A 17,888-nucleotide genomic window follows, 5' to 3' on the forward strand; every position below is an offset into this window, starting at 1 on the left:
AACATTTGTTCACTGAATCAGAAAGCACGTTAGTTGTTAAGAAACTTTTGCACTTGACCGAAGATTTGTATATTATGGAAGACAACTTCGAAAGTTTTCCCAATGCGAGTACGTGACCTCTCACTATCTCAGCAGGTTTGTAATACGCAAGCTTCTCAGATGGGACCGTAGATACAACGCTAGTGAGGCTAGCGACATGGAAATAATAACGTACTAAAAAAATGTATTAAGACACTTCCTGTATAAAGCTCCCTATCTTACGTTGTTCGATTTGACGTACATACATTCTATCTGTACGTAAAAGTAAATTTTCCGTACCCTGTTCTGGATGCCGTTTGTTTTAACGTCTTTCTACATACGAGACTGAAATATGTTAAGCCAGAAATTATGTTTAATAATATACTTAAATGGTACAGAATTGTACTTTCAATTTAACGTTATTAATTTGTTGTTGCTAGGAAAAATGGATCTTGACATTAGGGTGAGAACGAAAGACTGTTTCAAAATGTGCTTCATTAATATTTATTTATCAGAAGTACAGCATTAACAGACCACTTTCTTAAATTTAGACTTGTCCACTTCAGTGTGATTACTGACAACTTCCCATATCAGCTCCATCAACTCGTCGCTGGGTTCCTTGACAGTTGTGAAGATTTGAGCCATTTCTGTAACAGGAACGTTCGCGTTACGCAATTTTGCACCGGCGAATTGTCGGATAGGATTAAAAGTATCATGAATCTTTACAGAATATGCAAATTTTGCAGATTATCATAGATTTCCTGAATTTAATGGTTGAAATGGCTCTGAGCACTATGTGACTCAACTTCTCAGGCCATCAGTCCCCTAGAACTTAGAACTACTTAAACCTAACTAACATAAGGACATCACACACTCCATGCCCGATGGAGGATTTGAACCTGCGACCGTAGCGATCGCGCGGATCCAGACTGTAGCGCCTATAACCGCTCGGCCACACCGACCGGCTCTGAATTTAATGAATTAGCTCGCTGACTGGAGTTATGCCGGGTAGAACACACTAGAATAACACGATAATGCTTTCCAACATTTCAGATAAATTATAGCACAACGTTTGTTAACTGAAAATAGGTTTGGAAGGTAAAAAGTAGAACTTAAATTTTAACGTCTTGTTGACGACAAGTTTATTAGAGTCCGAGCATAAGCACGGAAATTTGCTTTAAGAGATTTAGGGAGATCTAAATGTCCATAATATGAATGGCAGGATGTCGATTTGATCCAGCATGCTAGCAGAAGAGTGTCCATCTTGTTTCCACTGCTCCTCTCCGTCAGTGAAACTGGTCGGAAGATCAATACCGAATGTGACATGACAGTATTAACAAAATCATGAGACAAGAGACGCTTCCTACCGCGTATATGCTACAACTGGAAATAGTGTTACTACTATACTAAGTTTAAATGGGGATACCTTCAGCAGGCAATGAAAATAATACACAGTTTAGCTCATCATGGGATATATATATAAGTTTAAGAACTTGCTTTTTGGTAGTGTTCGTCTCTATGGAACTGAGAAAAATGTACTGTAAAAAGATAGAAACATCTATTGCAAATACAAGTTAAAACATTGAGTAGTGAGACGATCACAGAATCACTCGAGGAATCTTTTTTTCCCTTCACCCTCACACACCGAAATGAGAAACTGTCGTCATTGCTCGATCATGACCCACAAAATATTGCAGAGGTTTTTAGAGGCAGTAGATGACAGAGACTAACCATATCCGAGAAAGCAGTAGTGGTCCATGATGAAATCCTCGTGCGAGTACACTACATTGTATGGTCCGCTCAGTAGAGATTCTCCTGGAAAGAGAAGAAGATACATATCAACTTATACACATGTCTACAGATCGTGCCAGTTAGAATTACTGTTTGCTGCAACATCTGTGTCTAGCTCCTCCAGAGGAATAAGATAAAGAAAAATTAGTTTCCTTCAATAAAATTCTTCAGGGTATCAGACCGCATCGTCATAATTTAAAATGCGCCAACGTTTCGGCCAGCATTGCAGCTAGCCTTCATCAGGGCCTTACGTTAACTGCTAAATGAATTTTTTTTTTTTTTCTTTATTGTAATTTGGACACCCCATACAAGGTGGGCTGGCAGCGGAACAGTGTACCCCGCTCTTCAGCCATAAGCAGTACAATAAAAAAGAAAGGGAGACAGACAAGTAACAGAATGGCGGTTTAAAAAACAGGAGGTACAATAGTTAAAAAACATGAAGCCGTTCACACTTGATGAAACAAACAAGAAAAACCGTCGGCACTGGGCACAAACACTGACGAGGTAGATGACACACGTGAACGAAGGAGCGTGGACGGCGAAAAACACTGAGGCACAGACACGACGGCACAGACACTAAAACGAGGGCGATGATCTCCGGCGCGCGAAAGTTCACGAGGCGTGTGCGAGTCCGGGGACCTGCCAAGAGAGGAGGAGGAGGAGGAGGAGGAGGAGGGGGAGTGGGAAAGCGAGAGGGGAGAGCAGGGACGCCACGGGCAGGGGAAAGAGGGGGGAGAGAGGAAGGGGGAGGGGAAGCCCGGAAGAAGAGGGGGGAGGGAGGGGATGGGGGAAAAGGAAAGAGAAGGGAAGGGAAGAGAAAGGAGGGAGGGTGCCGAAGGGAAAGGACACCAGGAGGGAGGGGGGGCAGGGTCAAAGTTGATAGGAGGGGTATATGGAGGGGACGAGGACATCATCAGGGAGAGGGAGCTGGCGGAAACCACCTTGGGAGAGGGTAAGGAGGGTGGAGAGATGGAGACCAGGTGGGACGTGGGAGTACAGGCGCGGCAGCGGGCGGGGGTGGGAGAGGATCGGGGAGACGAGCGGGTGAGGAGGATCGAGTTTACGGGAGGTGTATAGGATTTGTATCCTTTCGAGGAAGAGGAGGAGGTGGGGGAAGGGGATAAGGTCATACAGGATCCGCGTGGGGGAAGGGAGACGGATGCGATAGGCAAGGCGGAGAGCATGGCGTTCAAGGATTTGGAGGGATTTATAAAAGGAAGGGGGGGCGGAGATCCAGGCGGGATGGGCGTAACAGAGGATAGGGTTGATGAGGGACTTATAGGTGTGGAGGATGGTGGAGGGGTCCAGACCCCACGTTCGGCCGGAAAGGAGCTTGAGGAGACGGAGTCGGGAACGTGCCTTGGCTTGGATTGTCTGGAGATGGGGAGTCCAGGAGAGGCGACGGTCGAGGGTGACGCCAAGGTACTTAAGGGTGGGGGTGAGAGCGATGGGACGGCCATAAACGGTGAGATAGAAATCAAGAAGGCGGAAGGAGGGAGTGGTTTTGCCTACAATGATCGCCTGGGTTTTGGAAGGATTGACCTTGAGCAACCACTGGTTGCACCAAGCGGTGAACCGGTCAAGATGGGATTGGAGAAGGTGTTGGGAGCGTCGCAGGGTGGGGGCAAGGGCAAGGAAGGCGGTGTCATCGGCAAACTGGAGAAGGTGGACGGGGGTTGACGGCGGCGGCATGTCCGCCGTGTACAACAAGTACAGAAGGGGGGAGAGGACGGAGCCTTGGGGCACACCGGCGGAGGGGAAAAAGGTGTAGGAATCGGTGTTATGGATGGTGACATAGGAAGGACGGCGGGAGAGAAAGGAACCGATCAGACGAACGTAGTTAATGGGAAGGGCGAAGGTTTGGAGCTTGAAGAGGAGACCGGAATGCCATACGCGGTCATATGCGCATTCGAGGTCAAGAGAGAGGAAGATTGCGGAGCGACGGGAATTGAGCTGTTCGGAAAGGAGATGAGTGAGGTGAAGGAGAAGATCGTCGGAAGAGAAGGACGGCCGAAAGCCACACTGGGTAACGGGGAGGAGGCGGTGCTGGCGGAGATGCTGGTGGATGCGGCGGGTGAGGATAGATTCCAGGACCTTGCTGAAGACCGAGGTAAGGCTGATGGGACGGTAGGAGGAGACGGCGGACGGCGGTTTGCCAGGTTTGAGGAACATGAGGATACGGGAGGTTTTCCACAGGTCGGGGTAGTAACCGGTGGACAGGACTACATTGTAGAGCCTGGCCAGGGTGGAGAGAAAAGAGACAGGAGCTTCACGAAGGTGACGGTAGGTGACACGATCGTGACCAGGAGCGGTGTTGCGTTTGGTGCGGAGTGTATTGATGAGATCCTGTGTGGTGATGGGGGCATTAATGTCCGTGTGTGGAATGTTGTCCAAGTACTGGAAACCAGGAGCGAGGGGAGGGACAGAGGTGTCAGTTCGATCGCGGATATCTGGGAAGAGGGAGTAATCGAACTGGGGATCATCAGGGATGGAAAACACATCGGACAGGTAGGAGGCAAAGTGATTGGCCTTACTAAGGGCGTCAGGGAAGGGGTGATCATCGTGGAGAAGAGGATAGTAGGGGGAGGGTTTAGTTCCGGTAAGGCGACGGAAGGCGGTCCAGAACTTGGACGAGTTTATAGGGAGGGTAGCAGTTAAACGGGTGCATGTCCGTCGCCAGTCCCGGCGTTTCTTGGCCGCGAGCAAATTTCGAATGTGTCGCTGTAGTTGCCGGTGGCGTCGTAGGGTGTCCGGGTCACGCGTGCGGAGGAAGGCACGGTAGAGACGACGGGATTCACGGAGGAGGAGGACGGCCTGTGGGGGTAAGGGAGGACGGTGGGGGTGGATGGCAATAGTAGGGACGTGGGCCTCCACGGCCTCAGACAAGGTCTGCTGGAGAAAGGAGGCGGCATGGGTGACATCATCGGGACGGCGGTAGGCGAGAGGGTGGCTATCGACCTGAGTGGAGAGGGTATCCCGGTAGGCATTCCAGTTGGCACGGGAATAGTCATGGATGTACTTAGGGGGAGGGTCATGACGAGGGTCGGGGCGGGGGCGACGGCCGTCTGAAACGGTGAGGAGGACAGGGAGATGGTCGCTACCAATAGGCTCCAGGACATCCACCGTAATGCGACCAAGGAGGTTGGGGGAGGAGAGGATAACATCGGGAGTGGAGTTGGATTCGGGACGAGTGTGCTGGGGGATGGGGATGAGGTCGCCTTGAAGGGAGGAGAGGAACCGATGCCACCGCCGTAACTGGGCAGCGGAGCGACTATGGATGTTGAGGTCGGCGGCGATCACATAGGAGGAGAAGGTACGGTCGATGTGGGAGAGGAAGTCGAAAGGAAGAGGGGCGTTGGGGCGGACATAGATGGTGGCACAGGTAATGGTAAGGCCGGGGAAGAAGAGACTAAGGATCAGGTGTTCGGTGGGGTCGGGAAGGAGAGGCTGGAGCCGAACGGGGATCTGGCGGTGGTGGCCAATGGCAACTCCGCCACGCGCAACTGGGAGGGGATTATCGGAGCGGTGGAGGAGATAGGGGGAGGTGTGGATGGAGTGGTGGGGTTGGAGGAAGGTTTCATTGAGGAGGAAGGCATCCACACGGTGGGTAGCAAGGGTGTGCAGGAAGAGGTTCTTGTTGGCGGGAAGGGAGCGGATATTGTTGAAAAGGATACGATGCTGTCGCGCCATGATAAGGACTTATACGAGGGTGTCAAGGCGGGAGAAGGTGAAATGGGCCTGGTTATTGGAAAAGGTGGCGTACATTTTAAGGTGGAATATGGAACGGGCGGCGAGGGAGATCTGTTGTAAGGTGTGGGGGCGCTGAAAGGGATGGACGTTTTGAAGGACAATGGTGAGGAACCTGATGATGTCCTCAGCAGTGGGGGGGGGGACGAAGGGAATTGCCAGGAGGGGTGGGGGTGTCCAGGGGACGGACAGGTACGGTGAGTTCAGGAGTGGTGGGAGGGGGTCGGGCTTTGCACTTTTGGGAGTAGGTGGGGTGGGGGAGGCTGCAGGTATTACAGGAGGGAGGGGATTGGAGGTTGGGGCACTGCCGGAGGAAGTGCGCTTGCCGACAATGCAGGCAGGTGGGGGCCTCGCGGCACTCTGCTGTTGGATGTGCATTGTAGCGCAGACATCTCTGGCAGCGCAGGGATTGAGGGGGGGAACGGGAGGGGTCGACCTTGTACCGCTGATTGAAGAGGAGGGCACCCTCCTTCAGGAGACGGTCAATGGAGGGGGCGTCCTCAGAGAAAACCCGCATAAGGCGGGTGGGGCCGGTCGCGTTGAAAATGCGGCGGACCGCCCGCACCTCCAGGGTGGGATGGGCCTTCAGCTCCGCCAGCACCTCCTCCTCCGTGATCGACGGGCTAAGCCGAGTGATCACGGCGGTGAGGGTCGGCGGGCGACGCGGGGGTTGGGGTTGGCGGGTAGGAGATGGGGAGGGAGCAGGGGTGAGGGAGGCGTGAGGACCAAAACGGGTGATGGGGAGGCGGGAGAGGATGTCAGTATGGAGGGTTGGGCTGGGGGAGGAGATAAGAACAGAATCCCGTCTGGGAGTAAGGAGAGAGATGGGGGCGCCAGGGAAGTGTTGGCGGAGGAGGAGGGAGAGATTCCGGGCCTCGAGGAAGGAAGGATCGGGACGGGACAGGAGATATTTGTAGAGACCGGGTGGGGAGGAGGAGGAGGAGGAGGAGGGAGCGGGGCCTGGTGGGGAGACGTCCATGGCATTTTGGGGTGGGGATGGCGGGCGGGGTGGAGCCTTTTTAGGAGCAGAGGAAGTGGAGGCGCCACTAGGGCGTTTGACAGCGGCAGATGGGCGGGTGGTGACAGGAGGGATGGGAACGATGGGGAGGTGGTGGGAAGGGACAGGTCCCGGCACGGACGCAGCAGTCGGCGCCGGAGAAAGTGACTGTGACGGTGCAGGCGAATGTGGCAGTGATGGTGATGGTGACGATGATGACGGTGGTGGCGGTGGCGGCGGTGATGGCGATGGCGATGGCGATGGCGACGGGGAGAGCTGGGCGTGGGCAGTGGCCCGACGGGCCACCACCCTAGCCGGAGCTGCAGTGACAGGCTGGGGGAGTGGGGGGAAAGGATCAGAACGAGAGGAAGATGCGGGAGAGGGGGCGACAAAGAGCGAGGGCGAAGGGATAGAGAGGAGGGGAGGGATGGAAGGAGGGGGGTGGGACTGGGCACACCAAGTGATAGTGGTGGAGGCGGCGGAAGGGGACGTATACACGATGGCGGTGGTGGTAGTAGTGACGGTGGTGGTGGGGGCGGACATGATGACAAGAAGAAGAAAGAAAAAACACAGCACTAAAGGGATAGGACACACACTGGGCGACGGCGACGGCGACGGCGACGGCGACGGCGACGGCGACGGCGAGAGGCAGGGACGCTGCTGCCGCGGACGGGGCCGGGGCGGCGGCGGCGGCGGCTGCTGCTGCTGGCTGGACTGCTGCTGGCTGGACTGCTGCTGGCTGGACTGCTGCTGCCACCGGAGGGCGGGCGGGCTGGCTGGCTGGCTGGCTGGCTGGCTGGCGGGCTGGCTGGCTGGCTGGCTGGCTGGCTGGCTGCGGGACCACTGCTGCAGGCCGGGACCGGGAACTGCTGCTGCTGCTGCTGCTGCTGCTGCTGGCTGGCTGGCTGGCACCTGGAACCCCTAGCACATCGATTAGCGCGAAAATGGCACTATCGAAGGGCGGTAACCTTGCGGTGTACCGCCGGAGATGCTGCTAAATGAACACACTTGGTTCCTTAAATAGCTGCACGAGAAAACCGTGTCGTTACTTGATTGGCTGTAAAAGAAGGAGGAGGAGGGGTGAAAGGTATGCTTTATTGGTGTTTCCTTTATTATCTGTCATTGGCTGAAATAGCTGTTTTCTATTGGTCTTTATATTAATCCACCCCATTGGAGGAGACGGACGAATAGCGAACAGGTGATGGCTGTGACGTCACATTGTTTCCATGCTGTCCAGAAGCCGGCTGCAGCGTGCGATTGCTTTGTGTGCTCGCGACCACTACTGCGGCTCTCCGCGTGTCTGCATGGGCCGCCACGGCTCTGCCGCCGCTCCGTAGCCCTGCTATTGCAGGCAGCCAAGACCTCGGAAGCTTGTACCCGTCCTCTCTATTCATGTTGGCGGGTCTTTTGGCTATTTCTATCGCCTCTCTAATCTTTCTTTTGAAAGTGAGAGGCTGTTTCGCCAGGACGCGGGCTTCTTGAAAAAATATTGGTTTCCCGCACTCGTCTCGGTGTTCCGCCACTGCTGACTTAGTGTGTTGTTTCAGGCGGATATATCTTTCATGTTCCGAGAGCCTTGTGCTAATCGGACGTCCCGTCTCATCTATGTAGACTAATCCACACGCACAACCAATTTCATACACGCCAGCTGTGTGTAGTTTGTCAACTGCATCCTTGGTAGAACCGAGCATGTCTGATATGCTCTCTTTGTTAGCGTGTGCAGGGCGGACTTCTTCTGCGTGGGGTGATGGTGGGAGGAGGCGTGAAGGTACCTGTCCGTATTGGTTGGTTTCCTGTACACTTTGTGGCCAAGTTTACCATCAGGTTTTCGATCAACTTCCACGTCGAGAAAAGGCAGCACCCCATTCTTCTCTGTTTCCATTGTAAAGTTGGTTAAGGTGCTTGTGGAAGTTCTGTAACTCCTCTTCTCCGTGGGGCCAGATGACGAAAGTATCATCGATATAGCGAAGCCAACAATTTGGACGTAATGGTGCGGACTGGAGGGCTGTTTCCTCAAATGCCTCCATGAAAATTTCTGCTGCGATAGGCGATAGGGGTGAGCCCATAGCTACACCGTCAGTTTGTTCATAAAATTGACCTCTCCACTTGAAATAGGTGGTCGTCAGACAGTGGCGCACAAGCTCACATATATCAGGTGCCACGCGTTCTTCTAGGATGTTCAAAGTGTCTGACACTGGGACATTCGTGAATAGGGATTTGACGTCGAAACTAACCATCAGATCTTGGTCCGTAACACGTATTTCCTTTAGGAGAGACACGAAGTGAGTGGAATCCTTAACGTAGGACTCGGTTTGATGCACTAGGTGTCGGAGCCTAGGTGCCAGTTCTTTCGCTAGGTAGTAGGTCGGCGAATTTATACTGTTTACTATGGGCCTTAAGGGGAAGTCGGTTTTGTGTACCTTCGGTACACCATATATCCTTGGTGCCTGTGTCACTTGCGGGATGAATCTTCTGGCCTTGTCGAAGTTGATTCTAGAGTGCTTGAGCAGTGCCTGCGTCGTTTTGATTACCTTGGCCGTCAGATCTCCCTGAAGTTTCTTGTAGATAGGTTCTGCGAGAATATCTTCCATTCGTTTGTTGTAATCAGTTGTGCCCAAGACTACAGTGGCGTTGCCCTTATCTGCCTGTACCACTACTAAGTGGGTGTTGTCCCTAAGTTCCTTGATGGCATGGTATTCCTCAGCGTTGATGATTTGCTTCGGTGGCTTTGCTTTATTCAGAACTCTGACCGTTTCCTGCCGGATCTTCTCCGCCTCGGCCTGTGGCAGATGACGTACCGAAGCCTCTACGGATTCTATGATATCTTCTTTTGGAACTCGCTTAGGTGCGACTGCGAAATTCATCCCCTTGGCCAGAATTGCTGTAGTTGCTACGCTCAAGGTGTGGCTGGAGAGGTTGACCACTGTCCGTCGCCTGTCCAGCGTCAATGTTTCGTCCGTGGCTTTCTGTTGTAGTTTGTCGTACTTTCTCATCTGGCGGTTGGTAATACTATTGCTGGTCCTTGATGCTTGCTGAAAGGTTAACCTGTCGACTTTATCCCAGTCTTCCATCTGAAGTTTTCCGGCCAGTTAACGTAAGGCCCTGATGAAGGCTAGCTGCAATCCCGGCCGAAATTTAAATTATGACGATGCGGTCTGATACCCTGAAGAATTTTATTGAAGAAGACAACGGCCGCGGAAGCATACGCTTACAAAAATTAGTTTGTTCCGAAGTAAGAGTAATGCGTGTGCCCTCTTCTACGAACGAAAATATGGAATAATAGAGAATTGTGAAGGTGGTTCGACGACCCCTCTTCTACCAACAAAAATATGCCTTTAAATTTTGGAAGTATGAATTTGCACTTACAAACGCCATCATAGACCTTGTCCAGCTTGTTTCCAGTGACTGACACAGAGCTGTTCAGAGGAAATCTGAAAAAAAGAGAACAGTACATGTAAGTTGAATGTTTATACCATGCTCATGCGTAATGTACTGACATTCGCTGTGCTAAAATTTGGAAATGTTTCTAGGGTGTAGCCTTTTCATTGAAATCAGCACTAACGAATTCCGAAGTCGTTCCAGCCAGTGCTGCACACAACGTGTGTTGCATTTCTTTTTGTATGATCGTTATAATGTGTTTACGAATTTACGAAGCGAATAAAGAATTATATCATGTCACGTGCAATTTTCATGGTGAAACTTCGTGACAGCCTAAAATTGCACACTGAACTGGATCAGAAATTCGAGATCTTGTCCTTCGCAAGTAATCCTCTAACAAACAGAGCTAGACGACAGCCAGTAAATCATATTAAAAAAGTGCGGAAAGAAAAGTCTAACAAAGTGAAGAAAGCATGCAAATAAAAGATCAGAAGAATGAAAATACTTTACCTTCAAAAATTTTACAATTTATTATCATCTATCACTGAATATTCGGATAAAGTCACAGAGTATGTGCTCTGTTTTTTCCAAGCAGCTGCATTACAGGTGTAAAGATTGAAAATTCCGGGAGAAGACCAAGTCGGTATTTCAAGTCTTCACATAAATCGGAATATTTTTGGACATATTCCGGAGTCAAACGAAGCAGTAGACCTTCTAGCAAAGTATACTTCGCAAGTCATAAGTGTCATCCTTTCCCTGGCCAGAACTACTTACAATGCAGGCTGTTCCATAGGAACATAATGACAAGAGCTGAAAAACCGAAAGCATGTTAAATATTAATACGCAATACCCTTGTAAAAGGATTGCCTCGTTCTTATTTCTGGTGTTTAACTTGCTATTAGCTGCATATTCCTTACGATATAACTTCATGTCGCTGAGAGAATTAGAAAATTAAATACCCAGACTGAAAATTTCTGATAGATTAAAACTTTTAATACACAAACTGGAACTTCCTGGCATATTATAACTGTACTACATACCTGCTACTACAAAATATGTGGACTGCTTAGAAAGTATGACATTCATCATGAAACAATAATATTTGGCCAATCCTACCGGGTAGATGTATATCTCGGTAGCGACTAAAACCCTTTTTTGTATTCAAAATGATTTTATTACGTTGAAGGAATAACTGTCAACGTCTGCTTCGAAATTTCCAGTGTCACAGACATTATTTACATTGGTAAAGATTTCCGTCTCCATTGCTTCCAGTGGAATGCATTATTTTCCGTCAGTAACGAATGAAGCTCTCCCAAGAAAAGAGGTTAATTGCCCTTATTTACCGTGATCCAACAGAATCCAACCATTGTAACCAGTGTAGATACGATATTTAACTTACAGCAGGTTAACCTAGTAACTTACAGAGGCGCTTTGCTGAAGTTGCCAGTAAGGTACATCTTGGTGTCGCTCTCCCCAGGCGACTGGACATAAGTAACGCAGCCCAGGTCAAACAGGCCGGGTACCTGTTACTGGTATTGTTGGTACCACGGCTTCTCCTCCTATGGTTCCACAGTGGAGCTTGTAAGTACAGTGGTCACAGCATGTGACGATAACTTTTCTAGTGTACAAATTGGAGGGTTTACACGCTGATCCAGTGCAACTATATAGCCATAGTGTTAAAGACTAAAATAACCTTGACAGCAAGTAGACTAGGGGTGAAAACGAAACTCAACAGACAAAACTGGGGAATGATTTAACTACGCCAATACAACAGAAATAGATGTACATTTGTAACGTTACAGCTAGGTTGAGGTATACGTTACACTGACTGAGTTTGGAATATCATAGATATATAAAAAAAAAAACCTTAATTTCAGTATCATATTGCTGTCAATTCAGTGAGTTTCTGACTTAAGATTTTAGTTAGTTCTGTTACGGAGAAGTTGTCTGAGAATACGTTTCCCTAATTTACAGCAATTACTTTTCTACTGTCATACGTAATCTATGAATCTTATTTCCTCCTGCCATAACGACACTAATAGACTGCTTTTAACAAGATGTAAAGTAATCATAAGTACAATATATGTAAGTTTGCATGATACCTTTTCTCTACTGCTGATAACTTACGGTAGTCATGTAGAACGTCTCAGTGGAGGCAGCTGGCAGTACACAACCCACACTCTCTGTGGAAGCACCCTCCGCCAGCAAAGGCAGCACCAGGAGTAGCAGCGAAAACATCTGTCGGCAAAGTTAACGCTTACTTTTTATAGAAAGTGATGGGATATAAGATAAACATGGTGATTCAGCTGTCCCTGCCTATGGGTTTTATGAAAGCCACAATGCCTTTAAAAAGTACACTCGAGATTATCTTATTCTCTCACTTGCTACGCGAAAACAGTTATTCCTACGGTAAAATTGAGCAACACATTTTTGTAGGAAATTTAACGCAGGTAAATTTTGTGTTCTGATACGCTTCCGCTGGAAGATACAGTTTTTCAGTTACTAAAAAGAAACCTCCTTCGAATGCGTGATATTCGAAGGCGTTGCAGGTTACATAAAACTCATGGGTAGGGGCAGCTGAATCATTCCGTGTATGTTGTAATTTTAGCATTTATCATTACGCAACAAAAGAAGCTGTTCGTTACTCCAGGTAAAAACGGATATTACAGTTTATGATGCCTGGAATACCAACAAATAATGTCTCGAATATATCCATATTGGAAGGACGTGGATAATATGTTTACACATCAAGTGATTAAAGTTAGATTAAGAAGGTCAACACGGAATGAAAGTAGTGCCGTCTTATCTGCGACAAGGGAACGCTGTGCTAAATTAGGAACGAGCTGCAAAATTAAACTGAGAAGAGCAGTACGCTGGTAAACATCAGTCGCTACGTCTTTAGCAAAGAGGTTTCAGATGACATTCTGAGTCTATGGAACCACTGAACACATTATGGTGTTCAGAGCGGGTACTGGAACATTCCATTCTTACCCACAGAGCTTGAAACGTCCGAGTTCGTCATATGTAAGACGGATCGACACTGAACTGTAGTACTGGTTGTGGAGCTTTCTCCGCCGACAATGCAAAGCCCATTGTTGAGGGGTGGGCGAAAGGTACTGAAGCCATTGCACGACTGTCCACTGCCCACAAACTACAAAGGCTGCAGACCCGTTAAATGCTCTCGTTGGCTTAAGAGAAGCAACATTTTGTATTACAGAATTCGTTATATTTCACTGCGTCCTGGAGGGAATACGCCGAGGCTGGTCTTAACCTAGATGTCTCGCGTTTTACGAGCAGCAGTCTTAACTGTTATGCTATATCAGTATTCATTCAGCTTCGAATAATATCTTACTTATCAGTGACACTTCGTAAACGGCAACCAGAGTTTCTCACAGTGCTTATGAGAGGAATAATCTTGCACTAAGGGCTTAACTGCCTGAATCAAATAAAAAGTTATAAAAAATGTATATGTCTCAAGCCGAGGTAACACACGGCGCGTAGATTACCCAGACGACATTCACCCAGTATCTGTGATATCAGAACACTTATTGATTTCCACATTTCCGCCACTGGTATGCTAAAACAGCAGCCTCAAGCATGACGTTTTAGTTTTTTACTTCTTTATCACTACCTCTACTCGCAACACATTCTGCAGATGGTAACTACATGTACCAAGCAAAGTAGGTGACATGTGCTATAATTATGCGACTTATGGTTCAGGAGATACGGCAATTTATGTATAGGAGCTCGATTCCTTAAATAGTCGGCAGTGGGATTTACTAGTTGTGAAATTTTCTTCTTTGCAAACATTAGCTATAGTTGTGAAATATTCTACTTTGCAAACATTAACTATCACACGGTAAATAGTTATAGATTGTTGGAGTTTACTCTTCTAAATAACAGGTAACCCCCTGTTTCTAATTAGTAGTTAATATTCACTTTCTACAGAGGGCACAGTAAATGCTACTTTTTTCAAAAATCGAAGGAGTATGTGTTAGATGTTTGGATACTTACAGCTGTTCCGTGTGGGATGTCGTTATGTGACAATCTAGACCTGCGTCTCCCTTAAATACGATTCTGTTCAAGGCTGCCTGGGGGCGGACTTGTATCAGAGGCACCTATGTACACTGTGAAAGGAGTAGACAAAGTGATACTTAATTACTTCTTAATACGTAGAACTAGCTGCTAATCTGCTGAACAAACAACGACATGTGACACATCTCGCAGCTTTCTTATATTCGCACATGTGAAAGTCGAATAAAAAAGCGAGTCACAAGGCAAGTTAATTAATTTCACGTGCCAATGACAAAATGCATTTGATTAGTGTTTCTTATGTAACTGAAAATCAGTAAAAAGCATATAGTTTCAACGATAATCAATGTAGTTTTTCCAACTAACGAAGGTCTTATTGAAGGAAATAAGTCTATTCACTGCACAGGAATTTTGAGTGCATCTAGTTATATTTCGTATGTCGCTTCATCTTAATATAAAACAGATATCTGGTGATAAATATTTTATGACAATTGGGAAGTTGTGTAGGGCGTGTTCCAATAACTAACGTTCCTTCTGCTAATCCTGGATAGTATCCTCAGAGAACACGATGCTAAATGATTGTCGGACTTTAGCAAGCTCAACCAGCCGAGCTTAAACAGAACAGAAATATTGAAATTTGAAATTTTGTAGCTGTTAACTGATATTCGTACTGTCTCAAGTAAACAAAAGACTGTCGTAGAAGTGACTTACTGCAGTAAGGTTCGTGGAAACATTTGATATTCTAGTGGCTTTCCTTTCCAGTATTCGGCAAATATTGTGATTTTCTTACACTGGCTCAGTTCTAGCGGATCGTAACGGTACAGACTGTTCAGTCAGAACCTGGTTTATTTGATATAAGGTAGGATGGTCTGAGAAGCGCATTGCATGTGATCTTGGCTAAACAATGGATGTGGGGTATGGGTTTCTGAACTGACTGTGTCTCTGCATCGACGCTGGTGATGAAACCTTGAAAACTAATATATAATCGGCTGTGATGTGTCCACGGCAGATTAATTCATAAGGCATTGCTTAAAGCCGCTGGCGTATCAGTACCAATAGAAAAAGAAAAGGAACCGATTGAGTTCTAGCAGCATCCTTCATTGTGTCACAGATAACATGAATATTAGAGAGTGCGGCAAAATTTTGAGCGCTGTTATAACGCATGCACTGAGATTTGAAGTCGTCACTTTCATAACTGACATTAAGATGATGCTATAGGTAGTAAACTGCTGATGTCTATAAACAACTAAATTTGCGCTTCCGGCTACTCGAACCTTATGTAGAATTACTCCTGTACCATCTCTGTCATTTGCACCCTAATGGTATTTTATGGATTATTTTTCGAACGTAGCTGTTAACGACTTCCCATGATTATTTTCTAAAATGAAACCATTTTTTGTGTGTTGGCCAAATTGTTACAGTAAAATTAATTCGTTTTCAGTTCATACTCCACAAGTGAAGCGTTGTGTAAGGATTAAATTCCTATACAGTCGTAGACGTAGTTGCTATTGCGCAGCTGAATGAAGGTCAAGGCATGTACTTCCATTATCTATGTTTACACATGGTACTACAAACTTTTAGGGATGATGTAGGAAGATAAATGTATCAATCTCAGATTATGGACCCTCGTCATGAAACAACCGAATTGAAAGTTATATGTGAAAATCGTCCTGATATCACTGACTGCAATACATGTGCCGGCACTATTTGTACTAACATTGTAGGGGAGGGAGATTTCAGAGGTGGTAGTATGAACCAAAACATGAAGATAATGTCACGTAAACGACTCTAAATTACATCTCTAAGGGGTATGGTCACTTGTTCATTTTCCATACTATGAAACACGTAACGTCCACTGAACAAATGTCCATAGCTCTCAAGATGCGCATTTTAAAGTCCATAGTCAATGGATATCCTTGTTTTGGCCCATACTAAGTCCTCTAAAAACATAGGAAGCAAAGATCTTGCGGTAGAAAAATGCGTCTCACGGTATCTAAGACGAACATGCGCTCATACCTCTTAAGGTATGAATTTTAGGGTCCTTGTTTACTAGGAACTTGTTTTTCTTGTTTTGGTCTTGGCTATCACCTCTGAATGTTGCCTACACTACAATCTAGGAAGCCGAGAGCTCGTTCATAACGAACTATTAAATTTACGTTTATGCTGAACATTGTTACTGTGTGTTTAAGTACTTAATATGTCTCAGTTCCTACAAAGACCGACGGAATATTTAATGAATATTAAGAATGTACATAGAATAAGCAACAATTCTCCTATTACGTTTGTTGCTCTTGTCGCTGCAAGCTGCACCTGTCGTTTCTCAGACCCTTCAGTTTAAAAGCTAGTATCTATTATTATTCAAAGGTTCCATTTTTACATCGCGTAAATGCAATGATTTCACATCCATACATAGATAGATCAGAAAGCAAGATACACGAGGCGCTCCTCTCTAGTAGCACCGTACAGCAAGGGCGGCGCAATTCCAGAAGAGAGTACATGCGTTGGGTTTCCTGCAGACCTCTGTTAGAATTACTACTCCACAATCCCAATACTTCATTTTACATAAATTATTTATACCATAAAAAGTAGAAGATAAAACATGAAATTCCATATACGCGTAAATAAAAGGTCAGAATACAGTTTTGTATGAGGTTATGTTACAAAAAGTGCTACAAATGTCATAAATTTGTCTATTTTATGTCATTATAAATACAGAACTGAAATAGGAGAAGTGCCTAAAACTCCAAGGAGTTCTCTTAAGAAGGAAATAGATCTTTATCTATCACACTCAGAAGGGGGAAGGCTACTTGTGGTTCTATACATTATAATATTGGTATGAAGGATTACAAAAATAGCTTGTTCAGCAGAGTATCATCGGACAACGACTATTTGAATACTTCTGAAGTGTGAATAGCGAGTTGCAAGGACAACTTAAACTGACGAATGCAAGAAGCTTAGCTCCATGTCACTCACTCCATGTTAGCTAATTTGCAGGACAATTCACGCACGCATGAAGATTCCGTTATTCTAGTGTGTTATTTTAACCGTTTGAATTGTCCTTTATGTGCCTTAATTTTAACTACGGCAACAGTGTACTTAGGAATGACAGAGACATTGATTAAATTTTTTCTATGCTTATAGAACTGATGAACTAAATCTGGATCTACTTATCTTTTGTAAAATCGTAGTTACTCCTTTTCGTTACATCAAGTACATTGCGCATGATTTCATCATTCCGTTCATTTTGCATCTCAAAATTTGCTAAATGCGAGGATAAAGCTGTATATGTAATGCATCATGTACTGAAGTACAGCGCGCTGCGTTCTACTAAGGCCGTTTGGTACTCCAACTGTTTCTTGGAATCTAGAGATTCCTCACATCTGAAGCCAGGCATACATATCGAAGCTCACTGTGCTGTGTTCCCACATGGCAACCTCACGGTTGCCCAGAGCCGAAACTAAAAGGACGTACTTACGTCGGGGTGCTATGTTGCTCCTTGGTAAGAGCCTGTATCTTGGAATCTTGCTGTTCACCTAATCTGAAGTCAAGCACAGGCAATGAAGCTAAGGATTCCAGTATTACTCCATGGTAATGGCATACGTCCCCCATTTCTTAGAACCTACGGGTGCATCAGATCCAAAGCTAGGCACATGTACAGGAATTGTGTGTAATGTCTTCCGGTTTAGTAACTGTGTATGTCCTACGTTAATGGAACTTGGTGCTTCTCCATATCTGAAGCGGTATAAATGTATTGTAGTTTAGGGTGCTTGTGTTCCTCCATGGTAGTAGTATATGGCACCCACTTCTTGGAAGCTTGAGTTTCAGCATATCTAAAGGAACGCTCACACATAGAAACTCGGAGTTTTGTGGTATTCTATCTACTGGGATCTCAGAAATCACTATAATAGACGAAAGGTGCAGGTGT

The 17,888-nt window shown here is 46.6% G+C and overlaps 1 long non-coding RNA gene across 1 annotated transcript; it reads right to left on the minus strand.

The window, feature by feature from the left end:
- Positions 1 to 506: 506 nt before the first annotated feature.
- LOC124804864 lies at positions 507 to 13,990 on the minus strand. The gene is made up of 6 exons (XR_007017376.1): positions 13,946 to 13,990; positions 12,059 to 12,169; positions 11,354 to 11,490; positions 9,920 to 9,984; positions 1,750 to 1,833; positions 507 to 665 (listed from the first exon to the last, which is right to left on the minus strand). It is a non-coding gene; the product is annotated as an uncharacterized LOC124804864 (long non-coding RNA).
- Between the last annotated feature and the right edge of the window lie 3,898 nt (positions 13,991 to 17,888).

The sequence above is a fragment of the Schistocerca piceifrons genome, chromosome 7, assembly GCF_021461385.2.
Source record: "Schistocerca piceifrons isolate TAMUIC-IGC-003096 chromosome 7, iqSchPice1.1, whole genome shotgun sequence".
NCBI classification, from domain to species: Eukaryota; Metazoa; Arthropoda; class Insecta; order Orthoptera; family Acrididae; genus Schistocerca; species Schistocerca piceifrons.